At 42.7% G+C, this 15,017-nt stretch overlaps 1 non-coding gene across 1 annotated transcript; it reads right to left on the reverse strand.

Annotated features, from left to right (window-relative positions):
- Positions 1–14,578: 14,578 nt before the first annotated feature.
- Positions 14,579–14,685, reverse strand: LOC120266624. The gene has a single exon (XR_005538213.1). It is a non-coding gene; the product is annotated as a small nucleolar RNA R71 (small nucleolar RNA).
- Positions 14,686–15,017: the final 332 nt, after the last annotated feature.

The following is a 15,017-nucleotide window of genomic DNA, read 5'->3' on the forward strand; positions in this document are numbered from 1 at the left end:
AGAAATAAAATGTAAAAGCAATGAATCCATAAAGAAACTCCCTCGATATTCATGTCGATGGTCTTGTGGAAAGTCCTCTACTCGTCGTACAAGGATTCCCTCGTCCGGTATAGGATACGCCTCGACGGAAGCTTTCCTACAAACCTTCTTCCTAAGGAATGACGATGTCGGAGCCATAGAACCACTCCAAAACCTTGGCCAATACCCATCTAAACCCTAACTGAAGCCCTGTCTCAAGTTAGGGAAAAGATGGAGAAAAGAATACAAAAATCGGGGCTGATTCAGCTTTAAATAGGACTGGAATCGGGCGACTACACGGGCGTGGATGCTTCACGTGCCCGTGCGGAATTTCCACACGGGCATGGGTAATTTCCACACACCCATGTGGATTCTCTGAAACTGTCAGTTTCGGCCGGATGAGAACAGTAACTACTACAGTGTTTGCTACAGTGCTATGCCACAAAAAAAACTCCCGAATCAACTTTTCATCGAGGTAACATAAACGGTCACACATTTATGCCGTGGATCGCTTTGCTTCTTCAATGATGGTTAAGTTGATGAAGATCTTGTTCTATGTGCATAGGTCGAAATACTTGGAGGTTGGCACACACTCTAGCATCTCGCACCCGACTTATACCTTCGCGTTTGAACCTTAGCAAGATTTCCTCCAAAATCGGTGCATTGTGATCCACATTAGCTTCTTTCCTTCATAATTGGTTTCACAACCCTACCTGCATAGAAGTAACATAAAAACACACATATTAATGTAAAAACCCGAGAAAAGTAATGCTCAATATAAGGAAAGAATGCTTCGCATTCATATCACACAAGCACTTATCAAAACACCTCACAGAACTACATAGGACTCTGAGGCATCTCATCTCTTCGCGATAGGTTTCCAGCCCATTGACAACTATCACATCGTAAAACGAACTGATGAACATCTTGGAACAAAGTCGGCCAATAAAACCCAGCCGCTAAAACTTTCTCCGCAGTTCGATTTAAGGCATAATACCCTCCCACTATGCCTGAATGACAGTGTGCAATGATGTTCCAACCTTCCTCCCTAGAAACGCACCTTCGCACCACATAGTCCGCACAAATACGAAACAGGTAAGAATCTTCCCAGAAGTAGTTCTTCAGGTTACTAAAAAACTTCTTCTTCTGTCGAAAACTTAAGCCCTGCTTCAATACCCTTCCTGACAGATAATTCGCAAAATCTGCGAACCATGGTGTGTCCTTTGATTCTGATTTTTGTACCACATGCAGATGCTCTTCAGGGAAGAAATCATTGATTTCCTTGCTTGCCGGTTCTTGTCCCTCACAATCTTCTAATCTCGAAAGATGATCTGTGACCACATTCTCTGGTCCTTTTTTATCTTTTATTTCCACATCAAATTCATGCAATAATAAGATCCAGCGAATCAATCTCAGCTTCACGTCTGCCTTGTTCATGAGATAACGGAGTGCCGAATGATCTGTGAATACTGTGACACTAAATAAGATGAGGTACGGTTTGAATTTATCAAAGGCAAACACTACTGCTAACAATTTCTTTTCAGTAGTGGTGTAATTCTCTTGCGTTCTTGTGAGAGTCTTGCTAGCATAATAGATCGGTCGAAATTGCTTATCTGTCCTCTGCCCCAAGACCGCTCCCACTGCATAATCACTAGCATCACACATTACTTCGAAAGGCTCATTCCACTTCGGTGTTGTCAGAATTGGTGCTAGCACTAACCTTTCTTTCAACACAATAAATGCATTCAGATAGTTGTTCCCAAAATCAAAAGGGGTATCCTTGTCCAAGAGTTTAGTCAACGGTTAGGAGATCTTCGAAAAGTCCTTAATGAATCTTCTGTAAAAACTTGCATATCCCAAGAAAGTATGGATCCCTTTCACATTTTGATAATCTCAATCTTCACCTTATCCACATCCATACCCGCCTGGGAAATCTTGTGTCCAAGGACAATGCCTTCTTTTACCATAAAATGACACTTCTCCTAGTTGAGGACGAGATTCATTTCTTCACATCTCACTAAAACTCTTTCCAAATTCTTTAAGCAAACATCCAAAGAGTCCCCAAACACTGAAAAATCATCCATGAAAACATCCATAATATCTTCGAGAAGGTCATCAAAAATGGCCGTCATGCAACGCTGGAATGTTGCAGGGGCGTTCTTCTGTAAGAGAAGGTACCATAAGGGCAAGTAAATGTGGTTTTCTCCTGATCTTCTGGGGCTATTGGGATTTGAAATTATCCCGACATGCCGTCAAGGAAACAGTAGAACTGATGCCCCGCTAGTCGTTCAAACATTTGGTCAATAAACGACAAAAGGAAAGTGATCTTTTCGAGTGGCATCATTCAGTCTTCTATAGTTAATGCAAACTTGCCATCTAGTAACTATCCTAGTTGGGATCAATTCATTCTTTTCATTCTTTACTACTGTCATCCCCCTTTTTTCGGAATAACTTGGGTTGGGCTCACCCACTTACTGTTCGATATGGGGTAGATGATTCCTGCATCCAATAATTTTATTACCTCCGCCTTGACAACCTCCTTTATATTCTGGTTCAATCTCGCTGAGGTTGGATCACAAATTTGAAGTCATCCTCCATTAGAATCTTATGAGTGTAGAATGATGGATTTATACCCTTAATGTCTGAGATCTTCCATGCAATAGCTGATTTGTGCTTTTCGACCATTCTAACAAGCTTATCCTTCTGATCCACAGACAAATTTGAAGCCACAATCACCGGGAGTTTAGATTCTTCCATCAAGAACTCATATTCCAAATGTGCCGGTAGAGCTTTAAGCTCAAGTTCTGGTAGTTCAACAATCCATGGGCGCAACTTGCTCTCCTTCAACCTATCAATCTCCTCAAAATTATTCGTTTCATGTCCATAGTTATTCTCCTTTTCTTCCACCTGAGAATTTATTTCTATACGATCTTCAACGGATATCAACGTATCCATTCCACACAATTTCTCTTCTGAAATAGGTACTCCCACTGAAAAAATTTCTTGCCTTTGTTCATGATACGAGGAATCAAACTGAGCAAGGATTCTCTCTAGACTTTCCTCTAACTGATCACTCATTGACACCGACGCAGATCTCTCAAATTGCTCTATCGCATTATCTAATTCATAGTTCTGCCCTTGAATCCTGGCGGTGTACTCTTCTTCCACGGGCTGTTGAATTGTACACTGCTCATGATGGGGATAACATGGTATATCTTGTACTACAAATAGTTGAACTTTTTGCTCCACATTTTCAAACATTCCCGTGATAGTGTTGAATCACTCAGGCATGTTAATAATTTTTTTGTAATCAGAAAGAAAGAAAGAAAAATCAGAACGATGATAGAATAAGAAGATATGAAATAGAATGGACAATAAAATAACTAAGAAAACAAAGTGCAAAGTATCTCTAAATGCCTACTCCCCGGCAACGGCGCCAAAAACTTGACAAGATCCCCTTGCGTATATCCTGCAAGTGCACGGGTTTGTCGAAGTAATAATCCCGGATGAGCGGGTATCGTATCCACAGGGAGTAGGGAATAAAAACACTTAATCCCAGGTGAGCGGGGTCGAATCCACAGGGAGTAGGGAGTAAAGACACTTAATTCGATTCTTAGTTATGTGGAGTATCAATAATGATAAGTGTGATAATGATTCAATTCTCAACAATTAAAAGCAACAAGTAAGAGAGCAAAAATAAGGAGGAGGCAAGGCAATCGATAAAGATGGGGTACTTGGATGATGCTTCACCTAGGACAATCGCTTCAAGTGCAAGAACTCTCTATTATGCTTTCTAATCAATGCAATGGTCATGGAAATCCTTACATACATAGTCCCAAATCTAAGGTCAACTACGCCTAACTCTATTCATGTCCCGGAGGAGAGATTAAATAACTTCTCAACCTCGCACTCGAATAAAGTTGCAATGTGCTCTAGGGATTCCAAGTGATAAATCGCTTCCTAATTATAGACCTAACCCTTTGGTCCAGGCAGAAGGTCCCTAGCCACAATTAAACCCTAGATACTAAGATCTCCTCAACGCTTCACTCCATTGCACATGCAACTAGGCCCCAGCGGATGTTCATCCCTTAGACCATTCACTCTATTATGGCCTCAAAGAACTCAACGAATGGAGGTAGAATCTATCATGTTGGAGTGGAAAGGGGACGCTCCTGTACCTCTCGACTCACGCTCTCAACCCTCTCCAACCTAGCTTTGTCAAACGCTCGTGGTGTGTTACACACTCACAAGGTTACCAACAAGAACTCTCAACCCTAGTGTCACTCTAGGGAAAATGTTCATACAATCAAGCATTCAAGGTTGGAACTCACAATAAATATCAATTTATTGAAAGCATAATAAAGAAGTTCAAAGAAACGAATACATCCGAGGGGTTTAGCTCTCCATGGAGCTAAGTACAATCAAAGAAATTGAATGTAAAAGCAATGAAACCCCCTCGATGGTCATGTCGATCGTCTTGCGGAGAGTCCTCTAGTCGTCGTCCAAGGATTCCCTCATCTGGTATAGGATACGCCTCGACAGAAGCTCCCCTACCAACCTTCTTCTTTAGGAATGACGATGTCGGAACCGTAGAACCTCTCCAAAACCTTGGCCAATACCCCTCAAAACCCTAGTCGAAGCCCTCTCTCAAGTTGGGGAAAAGATGAAGAAAAGAATAACAAAATCGGGGCTGAATCGATTTTAAATATGGCTGGAATCGGGCAACTCCACGGGCGTGGGCGCTACGTGCGCACGGGCGTGGAAAATTTCCACACGCCCGTGTGGATTCTCTGTTTCTCTGATTTCTCGGAGGGCTGTGAACTTTAATTGCTACAGTAATTGCTACAGTGTTTCTACAAAAAATCAATGCTCTAGCTAAAAACTTGAATCAAAAAGGACAACAAACCCGAATTTCGTGTAAGTGTGTGAACTCACTTAAAACAACCCAAGTTATACTCCTCAAAGTTCTAAGTACAAGGGACTTATTTATCTACAAAAGTGATAAAAATTTAAAAGATGGTAGCAGCTTCACACATCCTCTAAGGTAGCCCTTTCCAAAGCGGCCGCTAAGGTGTCTTTCACACTTTTGAGATGGTAGCTCTTTCTACCTGAGTGATAGCTTTCACTCATCCTATGAGATAGCTCTTTCTCTCATTGGGGCATAACTAGTATCCGACTTGTGAGAGTAGCTTCATACTTCATAGGTGGTAGCTCTTTCCACCCAACAAACACAAATAAACAATAAAACAATATATATATATATTTTAGCAAAAGAAGTAAACCTAACTAGTCCCTTTAACATCGAACATGAGTTTCCAATAGAGTTCAAAGAGTGAGTAGTACACTAAGTGTAAATCGGGCAAAAATTCCTAAAAATTCAAGCAAGAACTGAAGCATGAAAAAAATTCAATGTTAACAATTCTCCTAGACTTAAGAATACAATCATTGCAACTAAGGTGAACCGCCATTGGCTATGTGAGCATATATCAATCAAGAACAATAGAAAAGATGTGCGCATTATGAAACTCCCCCCCACACTTAAGTTGTACATTGTCCTCAATGTACTCATGCAAGCTCACTCAAAATATATCATTCAAAAATAGATGTGGGAGAAGCAATCAAAACAATACTCCCCTGACTCCTAGTGTTGCGTTTAATGAAGCTAATTCATTGGGAGTAGTGTTTCAATGGGTTGTGAAGCTCACACGGCTAAATGGCAAAGCACCTTGGCCGTGCCCATGACTAAGTCTCAATTCCCAAGATAACAAGACCATCTGCACGCATACACAAGGGGGTTCAGTAAAGCTCAAGAAAAACAAAAATTACTCGAGTGTATAAAAGATGAAGCAATGAATACAATTCGATAAATGCAACATAACATAAAATCAGAAGGAAAAATCCTTTCTGAGTGAACAAGTCTAAAAACAAGAAAATAAAATAAAGTAAAATGCATGAAAGTAAAAGAAAGGTCAAGTGTCGGAGTCGCTCTCGGGCTTCGCTGCTGCTACTGCTTAAGTGGAAGCATATAGTGGGTCCTCCAGTGCTGGGGTCGAGGATGAAGGTGTTGGAGAAACTGAGGAGGCCTGAAGAGTCCACGGCTGCAGGACAAATGATGAGGCAACGTCTCGCTCTAGGATCTGCTGTAATATGTCAAAACGTACCATAAACTCCGTGGACTGAGTGGCCTGCATAGCCCTAATCCCAGCAACCTCGGCTCGAGCCTCATTCACCTCTGTCTGTATCACTCCCAAGGCGCTTTTGAGTCTCTCAAAATGATCATGAGCTCGAGATGGTGGAAATATACGCACGGGGGGTGGTTTCTCTGCCGCTGGAGGTGTCTTAGTCTCTATCGGCGCTGGTTGGGGCTCAGGAGCAGACCGAGATGCCCCAGCTTCATCTTAAAATGGTATGTTCAGCACATAAACACCATTTGAATATTTTTGGATCAACCCCATGAGCCTCATTGTCTCCAACCCGAGTGGAGCTGGTATTATCGTTTTCTCGGTTCCGCTGATTTTATCTCGCAAACCCATCCCCACAATGAGTCTGGTAATATATGGACCCGAGAAGATGACACCCAATTAAGGATATTGTCCTTGATGCTTCAAATACTCCGCTAGAATGTTGATAGATGGACTGGTTCATTCCGAACCATGGAGTACAAGTACATAAGCTCTTGCTTGTTGATGACTCCCGTGCTATCACCACAACCACTCACTGACCTGCTAATGATGGCGTGAAGATATCTGTAACTGGGTCGAGATAAACATGAGGCCTTAGACACTCCTGGTTCATAACGCCCCTTTCCACATAATAATGAATACGCCTCAATGGGAGATAAACCCGTCATGTCAATTGGGAGATTCTCATACTCCTCAGTTTCAGTATACTCTTCATCATATAGACCAAGTCTAGTGGAAATCTGTGTGACACTCATACTGTGATGCTACCCAAAAGCTTTGAACTGAATCGCGTCGACACTATCAAAATGAGCAAAAGAGCGATAGAACTCAAACGAAGCAAGTACATCCAAAGTGAGTGTGCGGATAGCAGGGTCATGAATATTAAGTAACTTGTGACAATTACCGACCAGTAATAATTTCTCGACCTCGTCAGCCATATCATCCGCTAGTTGCACCTTCCTAAGTAACCCAACATCTGGTATTCACGTTTGACCAAACTTAAGCTTCTCCAACCGCTCAAACCCAGCTTGATGCACAGGGAGTGTGAAGTCCATAACTTCCGGCTCAGGGGTAGGCTTTCGAGGCCGCTTAGCAACTGCTTTCTTCGATTTGGTAGCTATACCTGTATGTATTAGAAAAGGAAAATCAATCAGTTCCATTCAAGCGGCAGAAAAATAAGAACACACGGCCGTGAGGAAATTCCGCACGCCCATGTGTTTCCACGGGGCGTGAAAGCCGCACGGTCCTTGTAGCCAATCTCCACGCCACCTCTCTATCTCACTTCCATTTTGTCTCAAAAATAAATCATAACTAATTTAGCAAGAAAACGATGTGTTCTGACCATTTTAATCGCAAGTAATCAGTTAGATTCAAACGAAATCAAAAAAGAGAGGAAATCAAGGTTTACCGATAAGCTGCACTTAAACACCCTTACAATGCACAAAATAATCAATCAATCAGCTCGAAGACGATAGTAGCAGGGGACAAGACTATCAGAAAAATGGTCTTTGGGCAACTTAGGTTTACTTGAGGGGAAGGGTGTGACTCTTGTATTGGGAGAGCGGATGGTCCTTTAAATCCTGGAACTCCACACGGGCGTGCGGGAGTCGTCCACGCCCGTGCGCCTTCAAACGAAGGGTTCACAGGGGTGGATGCACGCCCCTGTGGCCTTGTTGGATATTCGAGAAAAATGTATACACGCCCGTGCGGAAATTCGGCACGGGCATGGACTTACACATGCCCAACTCACAGGGGCAGCCGCACGCCCCTGTGTCTTCTCGGGATGAAGAGAACTCCTCTGCAGAGACTCACACGGACGTGTGGAAATTACCCACGCCCGTGCGTGGTTCACAAGGTTGCCCACAGGTGCAAGTCCACGCCCCTGTGTGCTCTCGGGAAAATCTGCCCAACTCTGCAGGAATTCACACGCCCGTGCGAAAATTACCGACGGGTGTTCGACATGCGAATGGTCATTCACAGAGGCAGCCGCACGCCCCTGTGCCTTCTTTGGATGAGCTCGCAGTATACACCCACGGGCATGCAGAAATTCCACACGCCAGTGTGTTTTCTCTGGATGACTTAGAAAAACCTGCAGGCTCTGCAGAACTATTCTGAACATGTTTACACACTCAGAGCCTGCTATATTATGCCAAATTTACCAGATAAAAACACGAAATAGAACTCAAATGACCAAACTTCGCCAACTCTCAACAAAACACACAATGAGTACTTTTAAAAATCCCACAACAAAATCGCAGCACAAGCAGTTAAAAATCGAGACACCAACACTTAACAATTTATTCATGTAAACAAATTAAACTAAGAAGATAGGAAAATAGTAAACACTTGGGTTTCCTCCAGAAGTGCTTGTTTAACGTCACTAAGCTTGACGTACCTTACCTTACCTCATGAGGGTTCATGGAGGAAAAATACTTCTCTATTGTCACTGCAAATTTTTCCACCATGGTATGGTTTCAGCCTATGTCCATTCACCTTGAATGTGCCCATCTCCGGATGACTAATCTCAATGGCTCCATGAGGTAAAACTTTGGTTACGGTATACGGACCAGACCACCTTGATTTAAGTTTCCCTGGGAATAAACGTAGACGGGAGTTGAATAGTAGCACCTGGTCAACGACTTTGAAGTCTTTCGGGGTTTTAATATGCTTGTCATGCAACTTCCGAATCCTTTCCTTATATATCCTTCCATTCTCATATCCCTTCAGCTTCCATTCATCTAGCTCATTGAGATGTAATATTCGTTGCTCTCCAGATTTGCGCAAGTCGGAATTTATCACTTTAATTGCCCAATACGCTTTGTGCTCTAATTCCACCGGTAAATGGCAAGATTTTCCATACACTAGATTATAGGGAGTGGTCCCTATTGGCATTTTGTATGCGGTTCTATGAGCCCAAAGCGTGTCGTCCAACCTTTCAGGCCAATCTCGTTTACCTTGTTCCACTGTTTTAGTTAAGATTGTCTTGAGCTCTCTGTTTGTAACCTCCACTTGCCCACTCGTTTGCAAATGGTAAGGTGTTGCAAGACGATGATGAACCCCATAATGCTTTAACACTTTCGCTAGTTGTGTATTACAAAAATGTGTTCCCGATCGCTAATGATAATTCTTGGAGTTCCGAAACGAGCAAATAACTTCTTAAGAAATTTCACCACTGTTCTTGCATCATTAGTTGGAAGAGCTTGGGCTTCCACCCACTTGGACACATAGTCAACTGCTACTAAAATATATTGATTGCCACTGGACTTTGGAAATGGTCCCATGAAATCAATTCCCCATACATCAAACACCTCGCAAAATTGCATAGGATTTTGAGGCATCTCATCCCTTCGTGATAAGTTTCCAACCCTTTGACAACTATCACATCGTAAAATGAATTGATGAACATCTTGGAATAAAGTCGGCCAATAGAACCCAGCACCTAGAACCTTGTCTGCAGTTCGACTTGATGCATAGTGCCCCCCACTGGGCCTGAGTGACAATGCGCATTGATGTTCCACCCTTCCTCCCTAGAAACACACCTTCGCACCACCTGATCTGCACAAATACGGAACAGGTACGGATCTTCTCAGAAAAAATTCTTAAGGTCAGTGAAAAATTTCTTCTTATGTTGAAAGCTTAAGCCAACTAGGGGTTCAGCTCTCCATGGAGCTAAGTACAATCAAAGAAATAGAATGTAAAAGCAATGAATCCATAAAGAAACCCACTCGATGGTCATGTCGATGATCTTGTGGAAAGTCCTCAACTCGTTGTCCAAGGATTCCTTCGTCCGGTATAGGATACGCCTCGATCGAAGCTCCCCTACCAACCTTCTTCCTAATGGAATCATGATGTCAGAGCCGTAGAACCGCTCTAAAACCATGGCTAATATCCCTTGAAACCCTAGCCGAAGCCCTCTCGCAAGTTGGGGAAAAGATGGAGGAAAGAATACCAAAATCGGGGCTGAATCGGCTTTAAATAGGGCTGGAATCGGGCAACTCCACGGGCGTGGATGGTACACGCGCCCGTGCGGAATTTCCATACAGCCATGGATAATTTCCACATGCCCGTGTGGATTCTCTGTTTCTCTGATTTCTAGGCCGGCTGTGAACAGTGCTTCTGTAGTAATTGCTACAGTGCTCTGCTACAGTCTTTGACCTAAATAACTTCCCAATTCCATACTTTGATCGGGGTAATGCAAACGGGCACACGTTCACGTCGTAAATCACTTGCTTATTCAATGATATATATGTTGGTGGGGTTCTTGTTCTTGTATGCATAAGACGGAATGCTCGAGTGTGACTGCCTTTGTGCCCCTCTAAATAGATGTACTCACTCGAATGCGAGGAGGTTGGGACACACTCTAGCATCTCACACCTGTCCTATGTCTTCGCATTTGAACCTTAGCAAGATCTCCTACAAAATAGGTGCATTATGATCCACATTGGCCTATTTCCTTGATACTTAGCCTCACAGTCCTACATGCGTAAAAGTAACATAAAAATCACACATATTAATGTAAAAATCTGAGAAAAGTAATGCTCAACATAAGGAATGAACGTTTCGCATTCATATCTCACAAGCACTTATCAAACTCCCCCACACTTAAGCTTTTTCTTTTCCTCAGCCAAACATTAAAACATTCTGTGCATCAATGAAGAAAATATTGAAAGTTCTTGGCCTTAGGTTCACCGATGTATACAAAGAAAGTATTCTTTAAATAAGGAAAATTTTAACACTAAATACGAAAAATCAATGCTCTAGCTAAAAACATAAATCAAAAAGGACAACAAACCCGAATTTCTTGTAAGTGTGTGAACTCACTCAAAAAACCCCAAGTTATACTCCTTAAAGTTCTAAGTACAAGGGACTTATTTATCTACAAAAGTGATAAAAATTTTAAAAGATGGTAGTACCTTCACACATCCTCTAAGGTAGCCCTTTCCAAATCGGCTGGTAAGGTGGCTCTTTCTCTCATTAGGGCATAACTAGTATCCGACTTGTGAGAGTAGCTTCATACTTCATAGGTGGTAGCTCTTTCCACCCAACAAATACAAATAAACAATAAAACTATTTTGTTCCTTCTTTCATATATATATTTTTTTTTCCAATATAGCAAAAGTAGTAAACCTAACTAGTCCCTTTAACATCAAACATGAGTTTCCAATAGAGTTCCAAGAGTGAGTAGTGCACTAAGTGTAAATCGGGCAAAAATTCCAAAAAATTCAAGCAAGAACTAGAGCATGAAAACATTCAATGTTAACAATTCTCCTAGACTTAAGAATACAAACATTGCAACTAAGGTGAACCGCCATTGGCTATGTGAGCATATATCAATCAAGAACGATAGAAAAGATGTGTGAATTATGAAACTCCGCCCCACACATAAGTTGTACATTGTCCTCAATGTACACATGCAAGCTCACTCAAAATATATCATTCAAAAATGGATGTGGGAGAAGCAATCAAAACAATACTCCCCTGACTCCTAGTGTTGCGTTTTGATGAAGCTAATTCATTGGGAGTAGTGTTCCAACGGGTTGTGAAGCTCGCACGGCCAAGTGCCGAAGCACCTTGACCGTGCCCATGACTAAGTCTCCATTTCCAAGAAGACAAGACCATCTGCACGCATACACGAGGGGGCTCAGTGAACCTCAAGAAAAACAAAAATAACTCGAGTGTATAAAAGATGAAGCAATGAATACAACTCGATAATGCAAAATAACATAAACTCAGAAGGAAAATCCTTTCTGAGTGAACAAGTCTAAAAACAAGAAAATAAGATAAAGTAAAATGAATGAAAGTAAAAGAAAAGTCAAGTGTCGGAGTCGCTCTCGGGCTCCGCTGCTGCTGCTGCTGAAGTGGAAGCACTGAGGGGGCCTGAAGAGTCCTCGGCTGCAGGATAAATGATGAGGTAACGTCTCGCTCTAGGATTTGCTGTAATATGTCAAAACGTGCCATGAACTCTGTGTACTGAGTAGCCTGCGTAGCCCTAATCTCGGCGATCTCTGCTCGAGCTTCAGCCACCTCTGTCCGTACCACCTCTGTGTACTGAGTAGCCTGCGTAGCCCCAATCATGGGCTCGAGATGGTGGAACTATACGCACAGGGGGTGGTTCCTCTGTCGCTGGAGGTGTCTCGGTCTCCATCGGTGTTGGTTGTGGCTCAGGAGTGGACTGAGATGCCCCAGTTCATCTTCGAATGGTATGTTCAGCACATAGACACCATTTGAATATTTTCAGATCAATCCCATGAGCCTCATGGTCTCTAACCCAAGTGGTGCTGGTATTATCGCTTTCTCGGTTCCGCTGATTGTCTCGCAAACCCATCCCCACAATAACTCTCAACCTTAGTGTCACTCTAGCGGAAATGTTCATACAATCAAGCATTCAAGGTTGGAACTCACAATAAACATCAATTTATTGAAAGCATAATAAAGAAGTTCAAAGAAACGAATACATCCTAGGGTTCACAATCACCCAAGTACCCACTAGGGGTTTAGCTCTCCATAGAGCTAAGTACAATCAAAGAAATAGAATGTAAAAGCAATGAATCCATAAAAAACCCAATCGATGGTCGTGTCGATGGTCTTGTGAAAAGTCCTCTACTCGTCATCCAAGGATTCCTTCATCCGGTATAGGATACGCCTCGATCGAAGCTCCCCTACCAACCTTCTTCCTAATGGAATCACGACGTCGGAGCCATAGAAACTCTCCAAAACCTTGGCCAATACCCTTCGAAACCCTAGCTGAAGCCCTCTCGCAAGTTGGGAAAAAGATGGAGAAGAAAATACCAAAATCGGGGCTGAATCGGCTTTAAATAGGGCTGGAATCGGGTAACTCCATGGGCGTAGACGGTACACGCGCCCGTGCGGAATTTCACACGGGCATGGATAATTTCCACACGCCCGTGTGGATTCTCTATTTCTCTGATTTCTTGGCCTGCTGTGAACAGTGCTGCTACAGTCTTTGCTCCAGTGATTTCCTACAGTACTATGCCAAAATACTCCCGAATCCACTTTTCATCGAGGTAACATAAATGGGCACACGTTTATGCCGTGGATCGCTTTTCTTCTTCAATGACGGATAAGATGATGGAGATCTTGTTCTATGTGCATAAGTCAGAATGTTTGAGTGTGACTGCCCTTGTGCCCCTCCAAATGGTTGTGTAAACTCAAATACGGGGAGGTTGGCAGACACTCTAGCATCTCGCACCTGACTTATATCTTCGCATTTGAACTTAGCAAGATTTCGTCCAAAATCAGTGCATTGTGATCCACATTGGCTTCTTTCCTTCATAATTGGTTTCACAACCCTACATGCACGAAAGTAACATAAAAACACACATATTAGTGTAGTAATCCGAGGAAAGTAATGCTCAACATAAGGAAATAATGCTTCACATTCATATCGCACAAGCACTTATCAGAGTTCTTGCACTTGAAGTGATTATCCTAGGTGAAGCCTCATCCGAGTACCCCATCTTTATCGATTGCCTTGCCTCCTCCTTACTTTTGCTCTCTTACTTGTTGGTTTTAATTTCTAAGAATTGAATCATTACCACACTTATCATTGTTGATACTCCACATAGCTAAGAATCAAATTAAGTGTCTTTACTCCCTACTCCATGTGGATTCCACCCCGCTCACCCGGGATTATTACTTCGACAATCCCGTGCACTTGCGGGATATACTCAAGGGGACCTTGTCAAGTTTTTGGCGCCGTTGCCGGGGAGCTTGGCGTTTAGAGATACTTTGCACTTTGTTTTCTTAGCTATTTCACCACACATTCTATTTCATATCTTCTTATTCTATCATCATTTTGATTTTCTTTTTCCTTATTTTTGGTGCAGCTCCAGGTTATGACCCGAGGGAATACATCAATATTGAATGAAGGAGACCCTGAGCTTGAACGTACACTTCGAAGAAAAGGGAAAGAACCTTTACAAGAACATCCTAATCCAGCTGATTTGGAAGTAGAAGGATCTGAAAACATGGTAGAACAAAATGAGCAACAACGAACAATATCCGATTATACCAGACCTTCAGTGTTGGGGACACAATAGAGTATTGTGTGCCCCCCAATTACAGCTCAGAACTTCGAGCTAAAGCCGGCATTCATCCATATGCTGCAGCAGTCCGCACAAATCAACGGTTTAGCCGATGAGGATCCAAACAGTCACATAGAGAGCTTCGTCGAGATGTGAGACATGCTGAAGATAAATGGTGTGATGGATGATGCCATCAAATTGAGAGCCTTCCCATTTTTCTTAAAGGGGAAAGCGAAGCAGAGGCTACACTCATTACCTAGAGCATCAATCACTACATGGGAGGAGATGGTAGAAGCTTTTCTAGCCCGTTATTTCCCTCCCAAAAAATCAGCAAAGCTTAGGAATGAGATCTCATCCTTTATGCAGTTGGAATTGGAGTCTCTATTTGAGACATGGGAAAGGTTCAAGCAACTCCTGCGAAAGTGTCCGCAACATGGATTCCCGGAGTGGATGATTGTTCAAACCTTCTACAATGGTTTGAACCCGAGTACAAGGCAACTCTTGGATTCGGCGGCAGGAGGTACCTTAGGTAGCAAAACCCCTGACAAAGCACGTCAATTGATTGAAGAAATGGGGTTAAATAGCTACCAGTGGAATGCTAGGGAGAAGAAAAAGGTTGCCGGTCTCCATGAAATTGATGCGGTAACTTCATTGGCGGCCCAATTGGAGAGATTGAGTAAGAAGCTAGATCTTATAGCTTCGAATAGAGTTGCGGCCGTGACCAATTGCACCGGTTGTGGTGGAGGACATGCTCCCTCCGATTGCCCAATCA

Source organism: Dioscorea cayenensis, chromosome 1 (genome assembly GCF_009730915.1).
Source record: "Dioscorea cayenensis subsp. rotundata cultivar TDr96_F1 chromosome 1, TDr96_F1_v2_PseudoChromosome.rev07_lg8_w22 25.fasta, whole genome shotgun sequence".
In the NCBI taxonomy this organism is placed as follows: domain Eukaryota; kingdom Viridiplantae; phylum Streptophyta; class Magnoliopsida; order Dioscoreales; family Dioscoreaceae; genus Dioscorea; species Dioscorea cayenensis.